Source organism: Gavia stellata, unplaced genomic scaffold (genome assembly GCF_030936135.1).
Source record: "Gavia stellata isolate bGavSte3 unplaced genomic scaffold, bGavSte3.hap2 HAP2_SCAFFOLD_50, whole genome shotgun sequence".
NCBI lineage: Eukaryota > Metazoa > Chordata > Aves > Gaviiformes > Gaviidae > Gavia > Gavia stellata.
Genome location: NW_026776473.1, coordinates 592565 through 618235, shown reverse-complemented (window position 1 = coordinate 618235; position 25671 = coordinate 592565). Strand labels below are relative to the sequence as shown.

Below are 25671 nucleotides of genomic sequence, written 5' to 3'. Positions count from 1 at the left end.
CCATACCACTACAGGGGTGTCAGACTGAAGTAGTACTAGCATGTTGCTGCTAGCTTTGATTAAACTGTAGAGAGAATAGCCTCCTCAAAGAAAGTCCCTGTAGCAAATGCACAGTGCATGTTCCTGTTCTTGATAAAGATACTGAGAAATTGGAAGGAGAGATCAGTATCTATTTTAATGTTGTACACCAGTACTAATTTGTGTGCTATGGGATCTGCTGCTTGAGTTACTATTTCAAAAGATGATGCATCCTCGGTATTCAGGCTGTGAAGAATAATGAGCTATCAGTGGGCCTTTCCAGTCACCCTTTTCTCTCTCGTTCTTTTTCTCTATGGACTTGACAGCTGATTTTCCCCTTCCCTTCCCTCTTTTTTTTTTTTTTTTTTTTTTTTTTAAATAAAAAAATACTGTGGGGCTGCCTCCTTTACCGGACAGATAGTTCTGGCTTCTAGTTTTTGGAGAAAGCCCGATATATGTGTCAGGATGGAGAACTGTATTGTTGGCTCCTGCTCCCTCTGTTACTTCCTGTTGTTTAAACCTGTGTCATTTATATAGCACTTACTTAAGTTAAAATTATACAAATCTCTTCCAGCTGTGATAAGTATCCTTGACAGTGAGGATGTGGTCAGTACTCATTCCGAAAATCGCCTTGAGGGGAAGCGTGTGGATTTACCTAAAGAACGTAACCTAGAAGCAGCTGGAGTTGAAGAAAATGTTCCTTTTCCGCAGGAAGAAGCAAGTGTTGCTAACGCTCTTCCTAAAACTGAGGAAATTAATGTAAGTAAACTATTCTCCCATTTTCTGCAAAATCAAAAACACTTTGCAAACTGAGGACAGTCCTGTCTTACTGACAATTAGAAGGCACACGAAAAAGTCTCGGTTTCTTTAGCCGACAAGCTAAAACCTCATTACGTGATGGCAGATACGTTTGTCTCCTATGCATTTTCTGTACCTATAACACAGAATAGAACCTGTCAAGACTTGGGCCCTTGAGAGCTGTAGTAGTAGAAGGAAAAATGCCTAACCTATTTTTCAAAAAAGCATGCATTCATTTGGTTTACTAGAACTTAAACATTTCTTATTTGACTGAAAAAATAAATAATCTCAATGTTAAAGGCAATAAGAAAAGTTGGGGAGTGCAGCTTGTCGATACTGGGGGCCGTTTACCGAATGAGAAAACGATGTGGGAAGCGAACTCATTTTCAGAATGATTTACGTGCTTAGATCCTTTACTATTTGTTCCTTATTAACATAAACAGAATTCCCAGTAATGAGTTAATTTCAGTGTCAAGATATTTCCAGCTGCTTAAAACTAATTTTTTTTTTTTTTTGTAAAAACACGTTTCCTTGACATCTAAACTTTGTAAAATATGAATTTTAAAAAGCTGTTCACATGGGCTGAAAATGAGAACTAGCGATTCTCCAGTGTCCCGGGTTTTCCCCCATTGTTCTTACTTCTACCAGGGCCGATGAGTTCTTTGGATTCATTGCGGATGTCCTCTAAGTACCATATAGACTATACTGTCCGTTTCCTGTAGGATTATACTCACAGGACTTAATAATAGTTAGAGTGAAGTACAAACTGAAAGGTAGGCATACCACAAACAGATTGGTCTCGAGGAACGGGAAAAGGTTTTCGGTGTCCCAGACTTCAGATGAAGTTAAATAGGCTGTCAGTTAGTTAGCTCGTCTCAGCTTTGGGAACAGAAATCTCAGAAATGGAGCATGTGATTGCGTACACTGAATACTCTGGTCTCTGTCCCTTAACCGCATAAACTTTTCTCTGTAGGAGAGAGTACATTGTATGTTTCTAACTTTACATTCAGTGGTGATGTGAAAGGAAACGCAGTATTTCACTGTCCTCAGTTTTGTCTCACTCAGTTGGAAGTTAGTCTGTTTGGTAATTAATAATGCATTAACAGACGTTTTTTAACTCCAGGTCATTGAAGATAGTGCGGGTAAGGCGCAAACCTCAGAAGCAGCACCTGAAGCATCACCATCTAGTGAACTACATCCGTCAGGCAATCTTCAATACAACTATAATACCACAGAGCAACAGTTTCCATGGGATTTGCCTGCTAACCAAGATGGTGAATGTGATGCAGCTGAGGGAGATGGAGAGCAGAGTAATTTTCCTTTAGTCTTGGAAGGAGAAGGTGGTGAAGCAGAGATGGGAGACCCTACACTGTTAAATGCTTCTAAACCGTCTGGCACAACAACAGGGGAAAAACCTGTGAACAGTTTAGGAAATACTGAAAACCAAGAACATGTGACAAATTCAGTGTCCCCTGTAACTAGTGATCAGGAATCTCAAAATATTGCAGGGTCACTCCCATATGTGCCTGAACCCCTTAAGGTAGCTATTGAGAACTTACCGGATGTAATGAAAGGCACAAGAATTAAAGAATTGACATCTGGAGTTGTAGAACAATGTATTCATGAAACCACAGGTAAAAAGGAAACTAGATCCCAGAAGGCAAAAGCTCCCTTACCAACTGTGCCAGAAGAAGTGGAAGATGAAACCAGCACACGTCAAGTAGAGCATGCCGTCACTCCTAGAAGACGCGCAAGGGGACAACTGACTAGCAGTCAAAGTATTCCATCGGCAGGCCATCAGCAACTACTGAAGACAGCCAAACCCGTTTTGTTAGGGCTGTCTCCTAGGAGAAGTACCAGGCAAACAAAAGAAGCATCTGAGACTTCTAGCCTTCAAACAGAAGAAAATGCTCAAGATGATGAGCGCATACCTGTGATCCCTGTTACTCCTAGGAGAGGTAGGAAGACTAAATGGGCCAATTCAGAAGAAGTAGAAAGCAGCCATTCTGGAGGGATTCTCCAGATCTGCGTGTTTTGAGTAAGACAGGTCAAAACATTTGCCTGTCCTGTTTTAGACGTCTTGTAGTTGGAGAAGAAATCCAGGGTGCTTTTCCTTAGAAATAATGCTAAGGTCCTAATCATTAAAGAATAACCGTATAAAGAAACTTTGTCGTTGCTGGACTGTGGTACAAAGAGTTCTGTACAATTTCCGTAGTCTGGAAGCATTAGAGGGCAGTCAGTATAGCTCTTGTTTGGCCTGAGCTAGCAAAATTATCCCAGTCCTGCATGCTGTCTGCAAAGATAATTGCTGGATCCGGAGGAAGCAGACAGTAGAAACAAAGAAGAAGAGGAGGATGTTTCTAGAACGGAACCTGTTGAGATAAAAACAGGTTAGCAAGCAGTTGGGTTTCAATGCCACCAGTCAATCTCTAGAGAAAAGAACAAGCAAGGACCTTAGCTGCATTCTTGTAGAAGAGGGGAAATGGAGTCAAGAAAGGAAAGGAGCGTTGCTGGAATGAGACGGGTATCCAAAGAGAAATGAGAAAACTTGCTACCGGATTTTAAGAAGGAGGGGTGTTTTCTGAAGTTTTTATGTGTTAGGTCCGTAACATATCAAGTTTAGTTTGTAAACAGAATATCAATGGCCATTTTGTTTTCTTGACTGAAATTACGCATCAGACTTCTTGTTTTACTGGAAAGAAGACTTCAGACCTCCTGTGCATTTGAAGTCTTGGTAGCATTATTTTGTTAGATCACTATCGTAGGTGAAATGCGTAAAGGCTCACTTTAAAATCATATGATCATTTTAAAAGAAGTGATGTTAAGTGCAACAGGGAAGTCATCCTTCTGTCTGTTTTTGTAGGATTTGTGGAAGAATCAAATGCTGACTGTCTTACCCTTCCTGAGGATGGTAAATTGGTGTTTAAAGCTGCTGAGGCTGCTCCTTTGGGGACTGCACGTGAAGGGTAAGTTTATAAAACAGATACACTGTTGGGTTCACACAACATGTAACTGCTGGCTTTCCTGTGTTTGAAAACTATGATTGCGAGCCGGTATTGCTTCTTTCCTGTGTTCTCATATACAACGGCTTTTCGATTCCTTTCTGGCTGTGAACAGAACTAATTTGGCGTGAACAGAAGTCAAATTGACTAGCTGTCCATTTGAGCCTTTTTTCTGAAATCATTGCAGACCCCCAAGTACGGTGATAAAGATTTCATTCAACAGGCTATATGAACCTTTGAACGGTTTGAGGGTTACTAAGCCGATACTGTGAACAGAAGCCCTGCTTTTGTCTGAAAATGGTGTAGCTAAAAATTACACCTGAGATTCCTGTAGCGTTAGTGAGTTTATCTGGGGGCTTTGGATACTTTCTGGCAGTATTTTAGACACTTAATTTCTATTTTCTGTGTGTGCTCCATTAGCATCTCCTTGCTTATGGAAAGGGAAGCAGTTTTCTCACCAGATACTTTAAAAGCTGCAAGTGCTTAGCGAGAAAGACAGACTGTTAGCAATGAAACAACCCTTGATTTCAAGTGGTAACATACGCTAGTACAAACTTTTGTTTGGTTTGTTCTAAACCTCCAATAGAGCCGTTGCACTCTTTCTACAGAAGACAAATGGTATCTTGTTCTTCAGTATTGCTCTGTTGTTATGTTATTATCTAGTGTTAGATAGCCGGGAAGAATGCTTAGGACTTGATTCATTGCATAAGAATGAGTCACAAATTGAATGCAGATATGTTGCTAAAGGAATTTCTGATTTTTCTTAATTTTTTCTGTTTTGAAACATGAAGATTTTACAGTGAGAAAGCAACTTGTAAAGCTCTTCAGGGTTTGTTTTGAATCTTACTGACGACTGTCTCTCTCTCTGTTCATGAAGTGAAACACACCACCAGGAGTCCAAAATGTCCTCTGCATCAGAAGAAAAAGCCATACCAGTTGCAACAAACCCACAGCTTTTCTGGATCCCATCACAGGGTGGTATCTCACATTCGCCATGCAGCGCTTCTACTTCATTCATGCCATCCAGCCCACTGAAACCAAATACGCATTGTTCCGTCTCACAAAATGAAAAAATTCATGAAACCACAGGTAGAAAGAAAACTAGATTCCAGAAGGCAAAAGCTCCCTTACCAACTGTGCCAGAAGAAGTGGAAGATGAAACCAGCACACGTCAAGTAGAGCATGCCGTCACTCCTAGAAGACGCGCAAGGGGACAACTGACTAGCAGTCAAAGTATTCCATCGGCAGGCCATCAGCAACTACTGAAGACAGCCAAACCCGTTTTGTTAGGGCTGTCTCCTAGGAGAAGTACCAGGCAAACAAAAGAAGCATCTGAGACTTCTAGCCTTCAAACAGAAGAAAATGCTCAAGTTGATGAGCGCATACCTGTGATTCCTGTTACTCCTAGGAGAGGTAGGAAGCCTAAACGGGCCAATTCAGAAGAAGTAGAAAGCAGCCATTCTGATGGGCAAACATCGCCCGTCCGTACACAGTCCATAGCTGTTACTCCAAGAAGTGGATTAAAGAGAGCAAAGGAAGCGGCATCTGAGCTCATGGAAGTGGCTAATGAGGAAACTTCTCTTGCTGGAGGTAGCATTATTGCTTCTGCTGCTTCCAAAATGGCTAGAGGAGGAAAACGTTCAGCAGGAGATCAGGGAACTGGCCAGAATGACACTGATCATGAGACAAAAATGGCAGTCCGTCCCAGCAGAAGTGCAAGAAAACGGGAAATCATTCTTTTACAGTTTACTGAAAATATTGTCAAGGATCAAGAGGTGCAGCCTAGTGACCATCTCCTTTTTCCTGTGCCAACTAAGAGAGGCGGAAGAATAAAGAGGAGTTCATTGGAAGCTTCAGGATATTCTGACCTTGATCTGTCTAAACCATCGCTGCCTCAAACAGAATTTCAACTTCCTGTCACTCCTAGAAAAAGTGCTCTGAAGAGGGCACACAATCTCTTGGCAGGCACAGAATCTGTCTCTACTCAGGAAGACATACGTTCAGGAGGGAGAACGGAAATCAGTGATACTCCTACGAGAAGAACAATAAGTGTTCCACATGCTAAACCAGAAAAAACGGCTACTCGTGAGCAAACACCCGCCCGGACGGCTGGGGAATCAAGCACACCCAGGAGTACAGGAGGGACAGCGCGGTGCGGCAAAAAGAGACGCTCAGTATTGGAGGAGAGCACAGGGGAGGAGGCCTTCCCCCAAGGACCTGGTGGCAATCCTTTGCTGCCTAAATCCACCAGCATGTGCCGAAATACTTAGAATTTTAGCAGATCGTATGGCAAGAATATGCCCAGTGTGCAAACAAGGCCGCAGATAGCTAAGCAGTTTAATTCCCCCGTCAGAAGTTCCTTTTGTTAGGAATTGTTCCATTGTTAGGCAATGCTTGTAACCTGTTAGCCTAGGCCAAAGGGAAAATACTATTAAAAAAATAGAATTTTAAGTAATAATAAGTAATAAGCTAGCATTTGTTTCTTATTTGGTTTGTACTTTTGTCTTCTGTGTAAAACTTCCGGGTTTCCATTCCAGAAATGCTTTTTTCACCAAAGTAGTCGAGGTAATGAGTCTCTTTGATACGCTTGGCGAGAACTGTACCATGGTTCCTTTTGAATTAAAGCTGTTCCTAAAAGAAAACGCATTTTCCAGTGCACTGTGCTATGCGGCTGACCGGTATGTGAGGTAGAGGGAAGAAGGCATGTGATGGTTACTGATGCGTCCCTTCGTTCAGGTCACTTACTCCTTGGCTCTGTTATCACCTGGCATGGTTCAAGAGCAGGCTTATCCCACAGCAGTCATTGGTGTGGTGTGCGTTGCTGCTGAACTTGGTTTAAATCCAGACTAAACCATGAATTATTAGTGAATGACTGATCGCTTGTCTTGCGATACTACAATTGTAATTTTAACACACAGAGAGAGAAGAATGCAGGGAGCAGGTGCGTGATTTCTAGGAACACCACCAGCACAAGCATATGTGACCCTAGGAATCGAGGGCCCAGGAAAACCTTTACTTTTGATCTAGCCTATTGGTCTCATAGCGGCTTCCTAAAGGGCGAGAATGGTATGCTCATCTCAGCAGGACCCAACAGTTTACGCCGGCCAGGTAAGATTTTATTCCAAGAACCAACTAAAAGCAGTTGTAGCTAACACACACTTGTAGACTGGTCGGTTCATTTATCTCCCATTACTAACACGCATGTAAGCGTAATGCAAACGACTGGCACTTGTCAGTTTACTGGTTTGCAGCATTATGTAGGTTTTGTCTACATTTCTGTCATCCTGGAACTCAGTACCACTTTCAAGTGTGTTTGCAAATCCCGATTCCTGATTTAAACTATTAGTGGGAGCACCCCTAGCAGACAGCAGTGCTCGTGTATGCATTTGCTCGCTCATCGATGAAGAGGATGCACTTGATCCTTTTTTTTAGAGAGAGGTCTTTTGCGATCTTGGTCAAGGAGTGCTGGGGAAAGCCTGGCGGGGTTATAACGCTACTCTGCTGGCATATGGTCAGACCGGCTCAGGGAAGAGCTATTCGATGATCAGATACGGTGCAAACGGAGGCCTGGTGCCCGTTGTGTGCAAAGAACTCTCCAAAGCCACCCGGAGTTGGGAAAAGAACAAGCAGTACCAGGTGGGATTAGCACAAAGTGTCATTTATTTCCAAGATCTTTCCAGGTTGCACTTTAAAAGACTCGGGTCATTTCAAATTAGCAAAAATAGAAACTGTGACCGTATGGAGCAACTTACAGTACAAGCCATAGTGGAGCCTATGAAATAGTGTTGACTAAAAAGTTGATGTAGTACAGGTAGATTTCCAGATAAAACCTAAAACGATGATTTGTCACCGGTGCAATTAACTGATCCCTAACGTGAGAACCAAAAATGTTAGTTTCTAGTAAACCTTCCTTTTTTTTAACAACTGTTCAAACACTCATCTTCCTTTACCTGCCATAAAGTGAGCTGAACTTTAATCTCCGTTATGCTTCCTAACTTCACCCTTGCACAGGGTATTCATGAGAAAGTCCTTCCAGCACCTCGGTAAAGAAAAGTAATGCCTTCTTCTGTTCGCCTTTATAGGGTACAGAAACTTTATAGTGCCATACCTCTCCTATACAGTAGGAGCGACCTTTTTAGCCTTGCAGGACAGCTGTTGGAGCTGCTGGATGCTCCCACTCCATCAGCACCCTTCTGCGCTTGTAGTCGGGTGGATTCTAGCACTGCTGTAAGCAGAAAGCTTGACTCCCCCCGTGCACTAGTGCCTTCTGCCTACAAAAACACCACCCTGATTACTGAAGGCTGCTTGTGACTTACTCCTGTGGTACTGTCGCAAATGAGTGGTTTAGGCCGCTTAAAGAATCACCGTCAAGGGTATTGGCAAAAGCGATTTTACCAGAAGTTTATAGAATGCGACTTAACAGAATTCGATGGCAAGGTCCACTCTGCTACTTACTAAAACATACAAAGGAAAACCAAATAAAAATTGAATCTGAACGATTTAGGCAGAGAGACTGGAGAAACAAAAGGGTAAAGAGGACTCTGCCATTGAGTCACGAGGTCCAGAATGGACCCCTCTCGCTTTCTAAACTCCTTCTCAGGGAGGAGTCTAGGTGCGGTTGAATCCAGACTTACTCTCAGACGTGGTCAACGGTCCATGTCTAAAGGAAAGGGTGTAAGGAATAAAGAAATCCTCCTGTTGAGTCACGAGGTTCAGGGAAGTCCGGCTAGGTCCACTCCTAGTCCCAGACTTGGTCAACGCTTTATATCTAAAGGATTATAGGTATTTAGCAGCAGTCTAAGGTTCCTTCACAATTTAAGGTGGATCACAAGATTTTAGCAGCACTTAACCATTGATTAGTTTAACATTTGCAGAGTGCGTTAATAGAATTTACTACAATCACAACAGAGACTTCATTACAGATTCAAAATGGTAATATTTACACTATACTTGTGATCGGGGACTCAAATGGATTCACACATGCACGCACACAGGCACAAAGACATATGCGTATATATATATATACACACACATATATATGTATGTAGAAAGGTATTCCTGTTAAAAATTCCCCTTGAGTTCCGTGGAAGTACTCAGTTCAAATGCCTCCGCATTTCTCAAAGGGCCAGGGTTGAGCCTCGAGGAGGAGAGGGTTTTAGCCCAGGTCTTGCCGCCAGCTCGGCACGGTCCTCTAAAATTTCACAAACTGGAGAGTTTGTGAAATTCTGAGAGGCGTCCCACTCAGAGGGAGATGCTGGTCGCAGCCCGCTGCGGTCCAGGAGAGCTCAAAGGGTCTCCCTTGGGACCCGCTGTTTATAGGGTTGCAAGACGATTGGCTTTCGTCATTAGTAAAATGATGGCATTTCGGTAACCGTGGTGTCGTTCCACTTGGGTTACGATCCTGATAAGGAGTGCTTCAGGGCTGTCAGGGAATGACGGATCATCCCATTCTTTGTGCTCTCATTACCCGCCTCAGAATCACAGAATCACTACGGTTGGAAAAGACCTGTAAGATCATCAAGTCCAACCTGAAAAAAAAAAAACAAAAAAACCAACCAAACAAACAACCAAACAAACAACCCACGCAAGCCAACCACCACACAACAACAACAAACCACAACACACCAAAAACCAACCCACCCAACACCACACAGCACCATGCCCATCAAGCTACATCCCACAATGCCACATCCACACGCTCCTTGAATACCTCCAGGGAGGGTGACTCTACCACCTCCCTGGGCAGCCTATTCCAATGTTTCACTACTCTCTCAGTAAAGAACTTTTTCCTAATATCTAGCCTGAACCTCCCCTGGCGCAGCTTGAGGCCATTTCCTCTAGTCCTGTCACTAGTCACTTGGGAGAAGAGACCAACACCCACCTCTCTGCAACCTCCTTCCAGGTAGTTGTAGAGAGTGATGAGGTCTCCCCTCAGCCTCCTCTTCTCCAGGCTAAACAACCCCAGCTCCCTCAGCCGCTCCTCATAAGACTGGGAAAGTGCCGGGAGATCCAGTTTGGACTTGGAATGATCCCACTCTGTCCTGGGAGGGGGACAGGGGATCCAATTTGGACTGGGAATGATCCCACTCTATCCTGGGAGGGGGCCAGGGGATCCAGTTTGGACAGGGAATGATCCCATTTTGTCCTGGGAGGGGGACAGGGGATTCACTTAGGACTGGGAATGATCCCAGTCTGTCCTGGGAGGGGGACAGGGGATCCAATTTGGACTGGGAATGATCACACTCTATCCTGGGAGGGGGCCAGGGGATCCAGTTTGGACTGGGAATGATCCCATTTTGTCCTGGGAGGGGGCCAGGTGATCCTGTTTGGACTGTGAATGATCCCACTCTGTCCTGGGAGGGGGCCAGGGGATACGGTTTGGACTGGGAATTATCCCAGTCCATACTGGGAGGAGGCCACCAGATCCAGTTTGGACTGGGATTGCTCCAAGTCTGTTCTGGGAGGGGGCCAGGGGCTCCAGTTTGGACTGGGACAGCGCCCAGACTGTATTGTGAGGGGGCCAGGGGATGCAGTTTGGACTGGGAATGATCCCAGTCTGTCCTGGGAGGGGGCCAGGGGATCCAATTTGGACTGGGACATGGCCCATTGTGTCCTGAGCGGGGCCAGGGGATCGGGTTTGGACTGGGACTGATCCCACTCTGTCCTGGGAGGGGGCCATGGGATCCAGTTTGTAGTGGGACAGTGCCAAGTCTGTCCTAGGAGGGGGCCAGGGCATCCAGTTTGGAATGGGAATGATCCGTCTCTGTCCTCAGTGGGGCCAGGGGATCCAGTTTGCACTGGGACAGGGCCCATTCTGTCCTGGGAAGGGGCCAGGGGGTCCAGCTGGGACTGGGAATGATCCCAGTCTGTCCTGGGAGGGGGCCGAAGGATACAGTTTGGATTGGGAATATTCCCAGTCTGTCCTGGGAGGGGGACAGGGGATGCATTTTGGACTGGGAATGATCCCAGTCTGTCCTGGGAGGGGGACAGGGGATTAAGTTTGGACTGGGAATGATCCCAGTCTGTCCTGGGAGGGGGACCGGGGATGCATTTTGGACTGGGAATGATCCCATTCTGTCCTGGGAGGGGGCCAGGGGATTAAGTTTGGACTGGGAATGATCCCGTTCTGTCCTGGGAGGGGGCCATCGGATCCAGTATGGACTGGGAATGATCCTAGTCTGTCCTGGGAGGGGTCTAGAGGATGCACTTGGGACTGGGAATGATCCCAGTCTATACTGGGACGGGGCCAGGGGATCCAGTTTGGACTGGCAATGATCCCAGTGTATACTGGGAGGTGGCCAGGGGATCCAGTTTAGACTGGGACATGGCCAGTCTGTCCTGGGAGGGGGCGAGGCGATGCAGTTTAGAGTGGGAATGATCCCAGTCTGTCCATGGAGGGGGCATGGGATACAGTTTGGAGTGGGACAGGGCCCAGTCTGTCCTCGGAGGGGGCCAAGTGATCCAGTTTGGACTGGAAATGATCCGTCTCTGTACTCAGTGGGGGCCAGGGGATCCAGTTTGGACTGGACAGGGCCCAGTTTGTCCTGAGAGGAGGTCAGGGAATCCATTTTGGACTGGGAATGATCCCGGCCTGGACTGGGAGGGGGCCAGGCGATCCATTTTAGACTGGGATTCATTCCAGTCCATACTGGGAGGAAGCCAGTGTAGCCACTTTAGACTGAGAATGATCCCGGTCTGGATGGGAGGGGGCCAGGGGATGCAGTTTGGACAGGGACAGGGACCAGCGTGTCCTGGGAGGGGGCAGGGGATCCAGTTTGGACTGGGAATGATTCCAATCTGTCCTGGGAGGGGGCCAGAAGGTCCACTTTGGACTGGGACAGGGAAAAGTCTGTCCTGGGAGGGGGCCAGGGGATCCAGTTTGGACTGGGAATGATCCAAGTCTTTCCTGGGAGGGGACCAGGGGATGCAGTTTGGACTGCGAACGATCCAAGTCTGTCCTGGGAGGGGGACAAGGGATCCAGTTTGGACTGGGACAGGGTCCAGTCTGTCCTGGGAGGGGGCCAGGGGATCCAGTTTTGACTAGGAATGCTTCCAGTCCTTACTGAGAGGAGGCCACCAAATCCAGTTTGGACTGGGAATGATCCCCGTCTGTAATGGGAAGTGGCCAGCGGTTCTAGTTTGGACTGGTAATGATCTTGATCTGTCCTGGGTGGGGGCCAGGGGATTCAGTTTGGACTGGGAACGATCCCAGTCTGTCCTGGGAGGGGGCCAGGGGATGCAGTTTGGACTGGGAACGATGCCAGTCTGTCCTTGGAGGTGGCCAGGGGATCCAGTTTGGACTGGGAATGATCCCAGTCTGTCCTGGGAGGGGGCCAGGGGATCCAGTTTGGACTGGGAATGATCCCAGTCTGTTCTGGGAGGGGGCCAGGGCATCCATGACTGCTGTGGGAGAAGCCTGCTCTTGAACCATGCCAGGTGATAACAGAGCCAAGGAGTAAGTGACCTGAACGAAGGGACGCATCAGTAACCATCACATGCCTTCTTCCCTCTACCTCATATACCGGTCAGCCGCATAGCACAGTGCACTGGAAAATGCGTTTTCTTTTAGGAACAGCTTTAATTCAAAAGGAGCCATGGTACAGTTCTCGCCAAGTGTATCAAAGAGACTCATTACCTCGACTACTTTGGTGAAAAAAGCATTTCTGGAATGGAAACCCGGAAGTTTTGCACAGAAGACAAAAGTACAAACCAAATAAGAAACAAATGCTAGCTTAGTAATTGAAATTCTATTTTTTTAATAGTATTTTCCCTTTGGCCTAGGCTAACAGGTTACAAGCATTGCCTAACAATGGAACAATTCCTAACAAAAGGAACTTCTGACGGGGGAATTAAACTACTTAGCTATCTGCGGCCTTGTTTGCACACTGGGCATATTCTTGCCATACGATCTGCTAAAATTCTAAGTATTTCGGCACATGCTGGTGGATTTAGGCAGCAAAGGATTGCCACCAGGTCCTTGGGGGAAGGCCTCCTCCCCTGTGCTCTCCTCCAGTACTGAGCGTCTCTTCCTGCCGCACCGCCCTGTCCCTCCTGTACTCCTGGGTGTGCTTGATTCCCCAGCCGTCCGGGCGGGTGTTTGCTCATGAGTAGCCGTTTTTTCTGGTTTAGCATGTGGAACACTTATTGTTCTTCTCTTAGGAGTATCACAGATTTCCGCTCTCCCTCCTGAACGTATGTCTTCCTGAGTAGAGACAGATTCTGTGCCTGCCAAGAGATTGTGTGCCCTCTTCAGAGCACTTTTTCTAGGAGTGACAGGAAGTTGAAATTCTGTTTGAGGCAGCGATGGTTTAGACAGATCAAGGTCAGAATTTTCTGAAGCTTCCAATGAACTCCTCTTTATTCTTCCGCCTCTCTTAGTTGGCACAGGAAAAAGGAGATGGTCACTAGGCTGCACCTCTTGATCCTTGACAATATTTTCAGTAAACTGTAAAAGAATGATTTCCCGTTTTCTTGCACTTCTGCTGGGACGGACTGCCATTTTTGTCTCATGATCAGTGTCATTCTGGCCAGTTCCCTGATCTCCTGCTGAACGTTTTCCTCCTCTAGCCATTTTGGAAGCAGCAGAAGCAATAATGCTACCTCCAGCAAGAGAAGTTTCCTCATTAGCCACTTCCATGAGCTCAGATGCGGCTTCCTTTGCTCTCTTTAATCCTGTTCTTGGAGTAACGGCTATGGACTGCGTACTGACGGGCGATGTTTGCCCATCAGAATGGCTGCTTTCTACTTCTTCTGAATTGGCCCGTTTAGGCATCCTACCTCTCCTAGGAGTAACAGGAATCACAGGTATGTGCTCATCAACTTGAGCATTTTCTTCTGTTTGAAGGCTAGAAGTCTCAGATGCTTCTTTTGTTTGCCTGGTACTTCTCCTAGGAGACAGCCCTAACAAAACGGGTTTGGCTGTCTTCAGTAGTTGCTGATGGCCTGCCGATGGAATACTTTGACTGCTAGTCAGTTGTCCCCTTGCGCGTCTTCTAGGAGTGACGGCATGCTCTACTTGACGTGTGCTGGTTTCATCTTCCACTTCTTCTGGCACAGTTGGTAAGGGAGCTTTTGCCTTCTGGGATCTAGTTTCCTTTCTGCCTGTGGTTTCATGAATAGATTGTTCTACAACTCCAGATGTCAATTCTTTAATTCTTGTGCTTTTGATTACATACAATAAGTTCTCAAAAGCTACCTTAAGGGGTTCAGGCACATATGGGAGTGACTCTGCAATATTTTGAGATTCCTGATCACTAGTTACAGGGGACACTGAATTTGTCACATGTTCTTGGTTTTCAGTATTTCCTAAACTGTTCACAGGTTTTTCCCCTGTTGTTGTGCCAGACGGTTTAGAAGCATCTAATAGTGTAGGGTCTCCCATCTCTGCTTCACCACCTTCTCCTTCCAAGACTAAAGGAAAATTACTCTGCTCTCCATCTCCCTCAGCTGCATCACATTCACCATCTTGGTTAGCAGGCAAATCCCATGGAAACTGTTGCTCTGTGGTATTATAGTTGTATTGAAGATTGCCTGACGGATGTAGTCCACTAGATGGTGATGCTTCAGGTGCTGCTTCTGAGGTTTGTGCCTTACCCGCACTATCTTCAATGACCTAGAGTTAAAAAACGTCTGTTAATGCATTATTAATTACCAAACAGACTAACTTCCAACTGAGTGAGACAAAACTGAGGACAGTGAAATACTGCGTTTCCTTTCACATCACCACTGAATGTAAAGGTAGAAACATACAATGTACTCTCTCCTACAGAGAAAAGTTTATGCGGTTAAGGGACAGAGACCAGAGTATTCAGTGTATGCAATCACATGCTCCATTTCTGAGATTTCTGTTCCCAAAGCCGAGACGAGCTAACTAACTGACAGCCTATTTAACTTCATCTGAAGTCTGGGACACCGAAAACCTTTTTCCATTCCTCGAGACCAATCAGTGTTTGTTTCTAAAGACTTTTCTGGTGGTTTCATTTTAAACAAAGTTTACAGGCTTTTTGTTTGGTTGGTTGTTACCGTTTTTTTACAGTACGAACCTTAACCACAAGAGGAGTTTCTAGCAAATTCAGCTCTGATGCTCCTGAAAACTTCTTTTGTGAGACGGAACCATGCGTATTTGGTTTCAGTGGGCTGGATGGCATGAATGAAGTAGAAGCTCTGCATGGCGAATGTGAGCTACCACCCCGTGCTGCAGAGCGTGAAGGAACAGGACGAGCCAGCAAACCAAGCAATCTGTTATGGTACACAATTTAAAATACAAAAAGAAATAAATCAGTGGAAAGAATCATGCTGCGTTCAAGAAATCTGAGATGGTACGTTTCAAAAACATTCCATGAACAAGAAATACAGGTGAACCCTCGCTGTTGGGGTGATGTCTCAGGCCCACCAACAAGTCAGAGGCATTTTCTTCTTTTCAATTATTTCGTTACATTTCATACTTAATTTCCTAAATCACTGCCTCTGAGGCAAGAGTAATCCAATGTTAAGTTGCACAAGTGATGTCATTCTCGTGTCAGAAGAAAATGCATCCACATTTCAATGCTGGGACCACTTCAAATTCTCCATTTAGTTGTGTCCCTAAGTTGGCCTTTTCTTTAACAGACACAAAACTAAATGCAAACAGAACGCTTTGCAAGCACGGGAAGTGTACACACCCACACACATACACAAATATATATATATGAGAAGCAACACCTTTTTGAAATATTCATTCTGTAGATCTACTATACCTGGAACATTTTCTTAAAAATTTTCTAACTCGTGCCCCAACAGATGCATTGCGCGACTCTGCATCAGGGAGAGGATGTGTTATGACTGGTGGTTCTGTCACTCCAGGACTAGAATTAAAAGGAAAATGTAAATGACTTTCATTCCCCTGAAGTCCAAACATACCAGAATCCAAGTTTATTTGACCATACCACCTGCAGGAAAATCATCTGACAACTACTAGCCTCTTTTCCGCTCTATTATCATAGCAGAAAAACTCACTCTCCAAATATTACTTACGATGTATTGATTCTTAAATGCTACATATTGTATGCGCAAAAAAGCCAGACAAAGCTCTATTCAGGCGCACCTTCCCTCCAAAACGCTAATGCAATTCAAATGGATTTTTCTCTCTCTCTCCAAACGTGTAGCTCAAGACTAAACTTTGTTAAAAGGCTGCTTACCTATCATGCTGTGAGAAACTGGTTTTCTGCTTGTTTGCTCCCCATCCTTCTCCAATTTTGGACAATACATTACTGATGAAAGTTGCTCTTGGGTGCACATTTCCTGCATTAGCTTGTTTTGTTACTGTTGATAATGGCTTTGGTCTTGCGACTGTAAAGCGAGAGGGAAAAACTCTCAGCCTCGTGTAATCAAAGCGATGGTTAGCTGTCCATTGTATTTCCCCCCCGAAAAATTACCTTCTCTTAAGACCGATGAAGGCAAATGGTAAGTCTTGGCTCTCTCTACATCCAGTTTCCTTTCTCTAGGAAGGATCTTGCCATATTGGTCTAATACAGAATTTCTGGCAAGCGCTCTCTCTCTCAAGCGAGGATCACGATCATTCTGATGAATGAAAAGCGTAAAGCAGAACGCTGACGAATTACAAGAAGTTCGTTGCACAGAACTGCCTGTGCTATTTCTAATGAGTGAATAAACATCCTCTGCAGATACAGTAAAATGCATCCACCGCACAGAACAGCAGCAAGTGCTACCCATCAGCACACACTTTGGAGTAGTGGAATATTTTGTTCAACTTTTAGGTTCGGCTGTAACTTAAGGTGTAGAAGGTTATTCCTAGTATTTCAAAGAACGGTATAAAACCCCAAGCATTGTTGAGTACTATCAAAAATGGTTAGTAACACCTAAGAGAACCTTGCACACTTAACGCTTACCATGCGATTAACCTTCATTGTCTGATTCAACTGTAGTGCTGGGATATAGTTGGTACACTGCAGATGCTGGACTAAAAGAAGTTCGCGATTCTGAACACCAGCAGTGGTCTGTAAAAACTTCTCCAAACACTCCTATAAGAAATAACACATTTCAAAAATCAATTATGAATCTGCCTCTTCTCTGTTCAAAGAGACGATTAAGATTTTTATTTTCTTGTCCACACTTACTCGTTCAGGGCCTGTGAAAGGTAGCTTCAGTAAGTCTTCCATTAGTCCCACCTCCCGACAGACTTCAAACATGTGTTTTAACAGCTCTTCTAGGTTTAAATTAGTGGTATGTTGCTGCAACAGACCCCAAGCCTCCACCATGCACCTGCAATTAATTTTTTTGAGACGTAAAGGAATATTAATAGTATAGCCAAAAAGATGCCCCAAAGTTGTGGTATTCAAAGTTTAAAGGAAATTTAGGGCGTCGTGATTTGTATTGTTTGTTCTCCACCTGTCACAATATTTGAGCGCCAAAACGGGGGGATATATTTCTTTACCTATTGGACAACAACACAGTGAGGAAAAGCCGCGCTTCACTACTGCTTGACATTGAGGGCTTCATCATCTGTATGTATCTGAGGGCTCGCCTATGCTCTCCTTGGCACATGAGGGACTGAAGAATTCTCATATGTTGCCATGACACAGTTTTGATTGTAGCTGGATGAAAGAGCAGGGCCAGCGAATTCTGACTAACCAATGAAATACCTGATACGGGACATGTAGATAACAAGTATTTGCAGGAAAAAGCATTAGAGCATTCAGTTAGCCATGCAGAACAAAGTGAGTGTTTTAAAAGGAGTAGGTCACACTTTTCTAGGTTCATCATATCTCTGCATACAAACATGGCTTTTTATAAATACACTACTAAATAATAAGTTCTTCCAGACAAACTGCTGTGACAGGCAAAGAACAACCTTCGGCGCTGGTGAGGCCGCACCTCAGCGCTGGTGAGGCCGCACCTCGAATACTGTGTTCAGTTTTGGGCCCCTCACTACAAGAAAGACATTGAGGTGCTGGATCGTGTCCAGAGAAGGGCGACGAAGCTGGTGAGGGGTCTGGAACACAAGTCTTATGAGGAGCGGCTGAGGGAGCTGGGGTTGTTTAGCCTGGAGAAGAGGAGGCTGAGGGGAGACCTCATCACTCTCTACAACTACCTGGAAGGAGGTTGCAGAGAGGTGGGTGTTGGTCTCTTCTCCCAAGTGACTAGTGACAGGACTAGAGGAAATGGCCTCAAGTTGCGCCAGGGGAGGTTCAGGCTAGATATTAGGAAAAAGTTCTTTACTGAGAGAGTAGTGAAACGTTGGAATAGGCTGCCTAGGGAGGTGGTAGAGTCACCCTCCCTGGAGGTATTCAAGGAGCGTGTGGATGTGGCATTGTGGGATGTAGCTTGATGGACATGGTGCTGTGTGGTGTTGGGTGGGTTGGTTTTTGGTGTGTTGTGCCTTGTTGTTGTTGTGTGGTGGTTGGCTTGCGTGGGTTGTTTGTTTGGTTGTTTGTTTGGTTGGTTTTTTTGTTTTTTTTTTTTCAGGTTGGACTTGATGATCTTACAGGTCTTTTCCAACCGTAGTGATTCTGTGATTCTGTGAAACCTTCAGCATCAGAAAGAACATGGCTAGGTTGAAAAGTCACTTTTGCAGTCTTCTGTCTCAACTCTGGCTGCCATGATCTTAGCTTTAGTATTTAAAGTACCTAAACCACTGTTTTGGAGAAAGTGCTCAACTGGTCTGCTGAAAACAGCCTAAACGGATGGCTTTGAAAAGTCAAATATCAAGCATTATTAAAGTGGACTTTGTCTTCCTTTTCACCAACTGCCTGTCAAAGTCATTGAAACAAACATTTCAAAGCATAATTTATTGCTGAAGATGTCGTGGCAGTATTACAAAAAAGCTTCTGATGTTTTATCACCTGTTACTAGCTAAGCACCAATTTATTAAAATTGCTTTCTAGATTATCGCTTTGTACTGCAATGTATGTCTTGCTAAACTGTTACATACTTACTTCATAATCATTGTGATCTAGAAGCCAGAAACCTTGAACAAGCTTAACAAGACCCCAAGGGATAGCAAAGGCAGTTGGGAAGGAGTCGATTAAAGTTTCTGTTTTGTTCGGAAAGGAATGCATGACATCTAGCAGCAAGTAAATTGTCTGGTATCACGTATCTAATTAAGGATAATAAATTTGTAAGACCAAAATTTATCACGTAACATTTAGAAAAACATCAGGAAGTAAGGATATGCAAGTGGTAGGAAGCAGAAAATATTAATGGCTTCGTCTTGCCGTTTTAAGCTATTCTAACCTGACGGCATTCGGGTCCTAACCGCAAAACTGCATTCTGAATAAATAACCAGAAAGAAAGGCTCTTTGGTTTCTGTAAGGCATTCAAAAAGGTTAACTTCGGGTATTTAACTACTTCAGTTAGAAACTCAGGCTCCCTCTTTAGTCAGTGGAGCTACCAGTTGGACATTCAAAACATTGGAACATCCCACGCTTAGTTATTAAAGCAAACAAATTCTACAGTTGAACCAATGTAAACTATGGTGTCCTTACAACAACTCAGCTTGGAATGATTAAAATGGGATTTACACCAGTATGTGGATCACTCACTGGCAGTGTCATCTTCGCTTTCTGACATCCGTTTTTAGGGACGTACTCTAATAAGACAGCTCTGGGGTACAACAGTTTTTAAACCCCTTGCTCTCTAGGCTCTCCTCTCAGCTTAGGCAACAAACAACAAAAACAATTCTGGATATTTCCGCAGCTTAGAAATTAAGTTTCTGCCCAATGATTTTTTCCTCTGTTTACTATTCTGTGTGCATGCACTTTTAACAGAACAAAAGCTTTGCAACAAAACATTAAAAAAAAAAGAAAAAAGAAATGCACAGTACAAAGAAATAAAACAATGCTTCTGTCTAGGATTTAATTCTAAACTAAATGTTTTCACTTGCATTGTGTTTGAAGGATAAATTAAAAAATGTTATGAAACACGTAGGTGACAAGCATTTAAGAACATTTACGTGCATATACTGAAGGTGTAATAAAAATAACTAGAAAGGATACAATTGCATGCTTGTAGCTTTCTTCAAGGCTTTCTAGTAAATAGAGATCCAGCAGTGCCTGAAATGAAACATTAAAAGTTTTTTAAAAACTCCTGTCTGTCATAAATCAATGCCTTTTGGATGGGGGTTTTTTTTGGGGGGGTGAGGGTTTGTTGTTGTTGCTGTTGTCATTCTTGTTTTCTGTGAACATAACACTCACATGTAAACTTGCAGGTGGATATTTCCCAGTTCCTCCTTCATCTCTCCGCCACAACTTCTCAACTTGGTCTCCTAACTGGGAAACCATTCCATCAATCATCAAGCAGTCAGAATCCCATTTTCCTCTGGAACAGAAGGTAGCAAGGATTCAGACAGAGTAAACCACGAATTCCAGCCTCGCAGTGTAACAGATTTCCTCCAGTCAAAAGCAAACAAAAAAGCTCCCAGGAGTCAAAGAAAGTAACAGACATACAAAGGCACGATTAGGACTTGAAATGCACGTGAAAGACATTTCTGAGTCAGGTGAAAGATGTTCGTTAGATCATGTTCAGTTATTAACGGAGGTCAAAATAGAATTACAATTACGGATGGCTGAACTTTTAACAATTACATTCGTCACAAGTCCATCACAGCCTTCTGCTGACTGCGACGCTACCCTTTAATTTCCCGACGACAGCAAGCGCCAAAAGCACACCAGAGCTTGTGTGCTTCTAAGGATCACATGAGCCTGTGTGCAAGTTACTTGAGAATTAAGCTCAGAAAGATGAACTTTACAGTCAATACCTCATACGCTGCAGCTTCCACCTTAACTCATCTTGCAGCCTCTTCTTCACAGTGCCATAGCCTAAGCTTGTTTAGGTCTTTCCTTAGTTTCCAGTACCATTTCCAAAGAAAAATCTATTATCGTCTAATCCAGGGCCTATCACCTATATGCTAGTAAGCTAGTCCAGGAAAGAGAGTTTACGTTAGGAAGGGACTTCTATGCACTAGCCAATAGAGTGCTAGGTGTGCCAACTACACGTAACTCTGACTGTCTTACGAAATTACACAAAGGTACTTGCGAGTAGGACCTTTAGGCCAATACAATTCTTACCATCTATTACTAGCCCATAAAAGAGATGATTTGTTTTCTTTTTAAACATGCTTTCTTCTGTGTCCAAAACAATTGTTCTGTGAACGCTGTGCTTTCCTGAACCAGACACGACTGATCCTAGCCTAGTCACGTGATCTTTTCCAGTAGTGACAAATTATACAGATGAGCCAATGAATTAAGTACCCTACAAAAAACGATGATACCAACAAGTGGTACTAAGCCGAGGGATATATCAGCATTTTACCATGGGCAAGTAACCCCTGGGCTCAAGAGAACACATGCATCACTGACGTCACGAGTATGGCCGGCAAATGCATTAAGCACAGCAAATACAACGGCTGAGATAAAAGCCGTTCCCTTCCACTTCTAAATTTGCAGTGGAAGTGTTCCAGAGTTTTCCAGTAAGGCTTACCTTGACAAACGCTCAAGTTTCTGTCGCTGACCAGCATAGTAGCTCTGAATCAGAGGATAGTTGTAGAAAGGTCGAGACAAATGCATATCATCATCTACAGGCAATAACGTAAAAGCAAGTTAAAGAAACAATAGCACGTTTTTCGACTAAAATTTTTGACTAAAAAGACAGACACAAGGTAAGCATCAAGAAGCCTCCAACTCTGAAAGAAGCCAAGCCCATTTCTGCCTTTGCCAGAAGAGATGTAAGAGACAAAACTCAATTCCTTCTTGTCTCAAGCGCCATTTCAAGCTTGCAGTTGATGTAGCATTCAGAACATGTAGCGTTAGCTGAAGTTCACTATAAAAAACACCAGTTCTCAAAGGGAATGGCTTTTTAAACATGTCATGTGAGCATATGTAAAGACAATTAGGGCTTCTAATCCATCCAAATAAAGAAGCATTTCCAAGGCGTATTGTTTCCTCAAGCAATACATAAAAAGTTCAAAACATGCAGGTAGTGCTTTTACTGTCCAAACAAGCATTCCAACAGGCGTTTGTTGCCTAATAGTAATTTGTCTAAAATCCCAAGTATTTCAAGCTGTGGACACAAGCAGCTCCTTGAATCAGAGCCTTATTGCTATTTCTAAAAAACATCCAGGAAAGAAACTGCTTGCATTATTCTACGCTATGTATTTGAAAAACCTGTAGAATCTCAATTTCACCACCAGAGCTTCTCGGCATACGTTGTCACTGAACCAACACGACTTGCTGCTGACAAAACATTTACAAAAGCGTGGCTAAGCACGTGTTCCTAGGAATCACTTACTGGACAGTCTCCTTGGTACAAATGTCTTACGGTTAATGCTTACCTAAACCCTCTGGAAGGAGACTGGCTCGACAGAACCAGATGACCACTCGTGCATACAAAGAAATGAGGCTAGTTACCACCTTCTTGTTTGTCAAGTCTGCAAAACCTGAAAAAAGGCATAGGATGATTTTTGTTATGCAATTCCTTTCCTTTTTACAAAACTCCCTTCATCATACTACATAGAAAATACAAAAATGACACGATAGAAATCTCTCATCTTTGCATTTTCTACTCTGTATCGCTTTCTTATTTGAAGAAAAAACCCACAATCACCACCAAAAGAGAAAGCAACCCCTCCAAAGAACCAGATTCACTAAAGGTTAACATAAAACAAAATTAAGCCTGAACTATTAAATACACGCAGGAAGACGACACCTGGTTTTCAAGTAGCAGAGATTTTTACTAGAGCAAAGGGACAGTCTTTCTTTTTCTCAATATGCCAAGAACAACTTATGATCTAAAAAGCTATAGAAACTCAAGTAACTTACTTTACAAGTCACTCATTTGCGCTTCCTTTATCTTTTTTAGTAATTTGCAATTCAATATTTGCATGCAATTATAAATTGCTGGCTAAGAATTAAAAAGAAACATGTTGAGCATTACCACACTCAGGTGCTGCAATTTCAACCCAGTTGCTTACATAGCTTCTTGCTGAGTGTAGTCTCCCCTAGCCGCTTGCGTGAACTCCACAAGAAACTGCTTCCCTGAACTCAACGCATATTGAGTGGTCGTCCCAGCTTCTCAGATTTAAGCCCCTTCGCCCAGCTAAATTTAACCGTCTTCCAATCACCAAACCCAACAAAAGCTCACGTTCCCACAATTACAACCCAAGCATAATTCCAAACCTTAAGAAAGCATACCAAAGATTTAATAATACTATGACAAACCTTTTTCAGTCAGCTCTTGTGCTTCTGTTAGAGAACAGTTTAAGATTGTCCTAAGGTTGCTCAAAAGCAACTGGCAGTGCTGAAGAGACTGTAACGTCTGTGGGTCAACGAAGTTGCAAGAGCCATCAAAGAGCGGAACACCTTTTCAAGAACAAACATTAAAGCATTAGCCTACAGAGCAATTTCAGAGTTTCAAAGCACACTTAAAGAACCGCGTGCAATGCCATATACCAGCAGATTACTGGATAAGCTCAATTAGAAGGAATGATTTTATGTTTGTGGAATGACTACACTAGTACTCACATATTTGGTCCAATTCTTCTTTTGTAGAGATCACTTTGTTCCATGTCCACTCAAGAACAAGCCGTAAATTAGCAGCAGAACTTGGCTGCTCTTTAAAAAGAGACAACAAAAAAGAAACAAATCAACAACTTCAAACTAACCAATATATAACATAAAAACAATGTAAAGAAGTATTACCTTCAGATGCCCACTGTTTAATGCACCCAGTCAGAAGTTCTAAAGAACCTGTCCGGACAGCAGCTGACAATACCGCTTCTAACTGCTCCTTCTAAACATAACAGACAAAGTAAAATGAGAATCTTACATACTTTCAATAGCTGAACCAGCAACAGCACAACTTCAAATCACACTGTGGAAGACCCTTTCTATGCTTGTTTGTGCAGAAGCTGGTTGACGTTGGAAATGTTTAGTGAGCTCAAACTTAATTCAAAATTATTTGTTACAATCTGTGCAGTGGCTCAGAAGTTATGATTTGGCCAAGTCTGGGAGAACAAAGAATTCATTGCTTCTTAAACAGTCAAATAATTTTTCATTTTCTCCATTCTGTCCTCCTTTTTCAGGTTAATCAGGGATCCAAACCCTAACTCAAGCCTAAGCAGGCATTTGGACTGATGGGTAATATAGAAGTAACAGCTTTCGCCGCCTTCCACGACATTTTTGTTCTTGCTCCTACAGCAACGTTGTATTCCGTTCTAGACACTCAATCCCTGATCGTGCTTCAACAATAGACAATGGTAGTTCTAAAGTCCCAAGAGTGGACCGAAAACGTTGCCATTGGCATAAAACTGGCAGGGTACAATTGCGATTCTGCGTGTGGATGGGCAGGATGAGCATAGAATGGTCTCTGACACTGAAAGCAGTGCAACAGAAAACTTAGAAAAGCTACATCTCTTGACAGTCTCAATAAAGATACAGTAAAAGATCACCTCCTTCTGCAAGCCGGTGCAAGTCATATGAACGACTCCGGAGTTCAGCAAGCACGAACCATCTGCAGAAACAAGGAACGTTTGACAACATTCCATGCTCTCACAGTTATGTTAGGACCACTTTACTTTTTTTAAACAGCAATATCTGGAAAGCTATAACTGAGTACCCATTTTCTTCGTCAGATCGCAGGCAAACCTTTTTTAAAAAATTATTACTGCGTGTAGAAATTTCATCTCTAGTGCTATCGAGGTGCTGTGCTTTGAGCTTCAGTTCAAAGTCATTTCATTTTGTAACCATCACCACTTCACCGGCTACGTGACAAAAGCACCAAACCCCAAAACTCAGCAGAATGTCAGATGCATTTCACAACATTACATACCTTGCTGGTACAATGTAATCAGAGCTGGGTTTGTGGGGGGTTGGGGTTTTTTGGTTTGGTTTGGTTGTTGAGTGAAAAACAACGATCAAGAGAACCAGTAAATGGCGTTGGACCTCAATTTACGCTTCTCGCTGTTAAAAGCGGTGAAATACCTACCAAAATTATAGGTGCTTGGATGAAAAAACTGCTCCGGTGGTGGATAAGAAGGAGGAAGTCCCCGACTTAGACTCCGCTCACGGACCAGAATATCCAAAATGAGGTTTGGCGAAGTCATACTTATTACAGTATCCAGTGACCACAGTGCAAAATAGGGGCAATCATGAAGGAACTCTTCTGGCCTTAAAGAAAACAAGTGCATAAGCTGAACGCTGACTTTCAAATGAATTATTTGCAGGGATGTTGAGAACAACTTAATGAAAATCTACCTTAGCGAATCTGGCATTTGAGCATGATACCAGCGATTAATGTCAAATACACCCAAATAAGTAGATGGTTTTCTCTGACTACATGTAGTCACTTGCCAACTGAAGATTGATACGCTGGTGTCAGGGGATATTACTGGAAAAGACAAGACATTGTTTCTTATTTGTAGAAAATATGATACAGCTGCTATTTTTAAAACACCACTTTCTGCTTTGGCTTAATCCTGTTCTATCACTCCTGAAACACACCACTTGCTAAGAATAATAAAAAAAATGATGTACGGAGTAGCAAACATCCCTGTGGTAGGTTTCAGTCATACTGCCCCTTTTTCTCATTCAAACTGTATCAGTTCTAAGCCAAATCAAATACACGCTTACTAGCTAATTCGGTTTTCCATACATGAAGAGTTGACCAAGACATTTAGCTAGATGAACAGTTTAGCAAAAAAAGATGTGCTAGCAACACATACATTGCTACTTTCAGAAAGCAGACAAATACTTATTGTATACACTTGTATTGCTCAGCTGGCATTATTAATTTCCAGATTTGAGTCAATTACAAATTTTAAGAATAGCTCCTCCCCAGCATATTCAGAATGAAAGAACACAAC

The 25671-nt window shown here is 43.5% G+C and overlaps 1 pseudogene; it reads right to left on the bottom strand.

Annotated features, from left to right (window-relative positions):
* LOC132320990 (ATPase family AAA domain-containing protein 2-like) overlaps window positions 1-25671 on the bottom strand; it is a 122800-nt pseudogene that overhangs the window by 41798 nt on the left and 55331 nt on the right.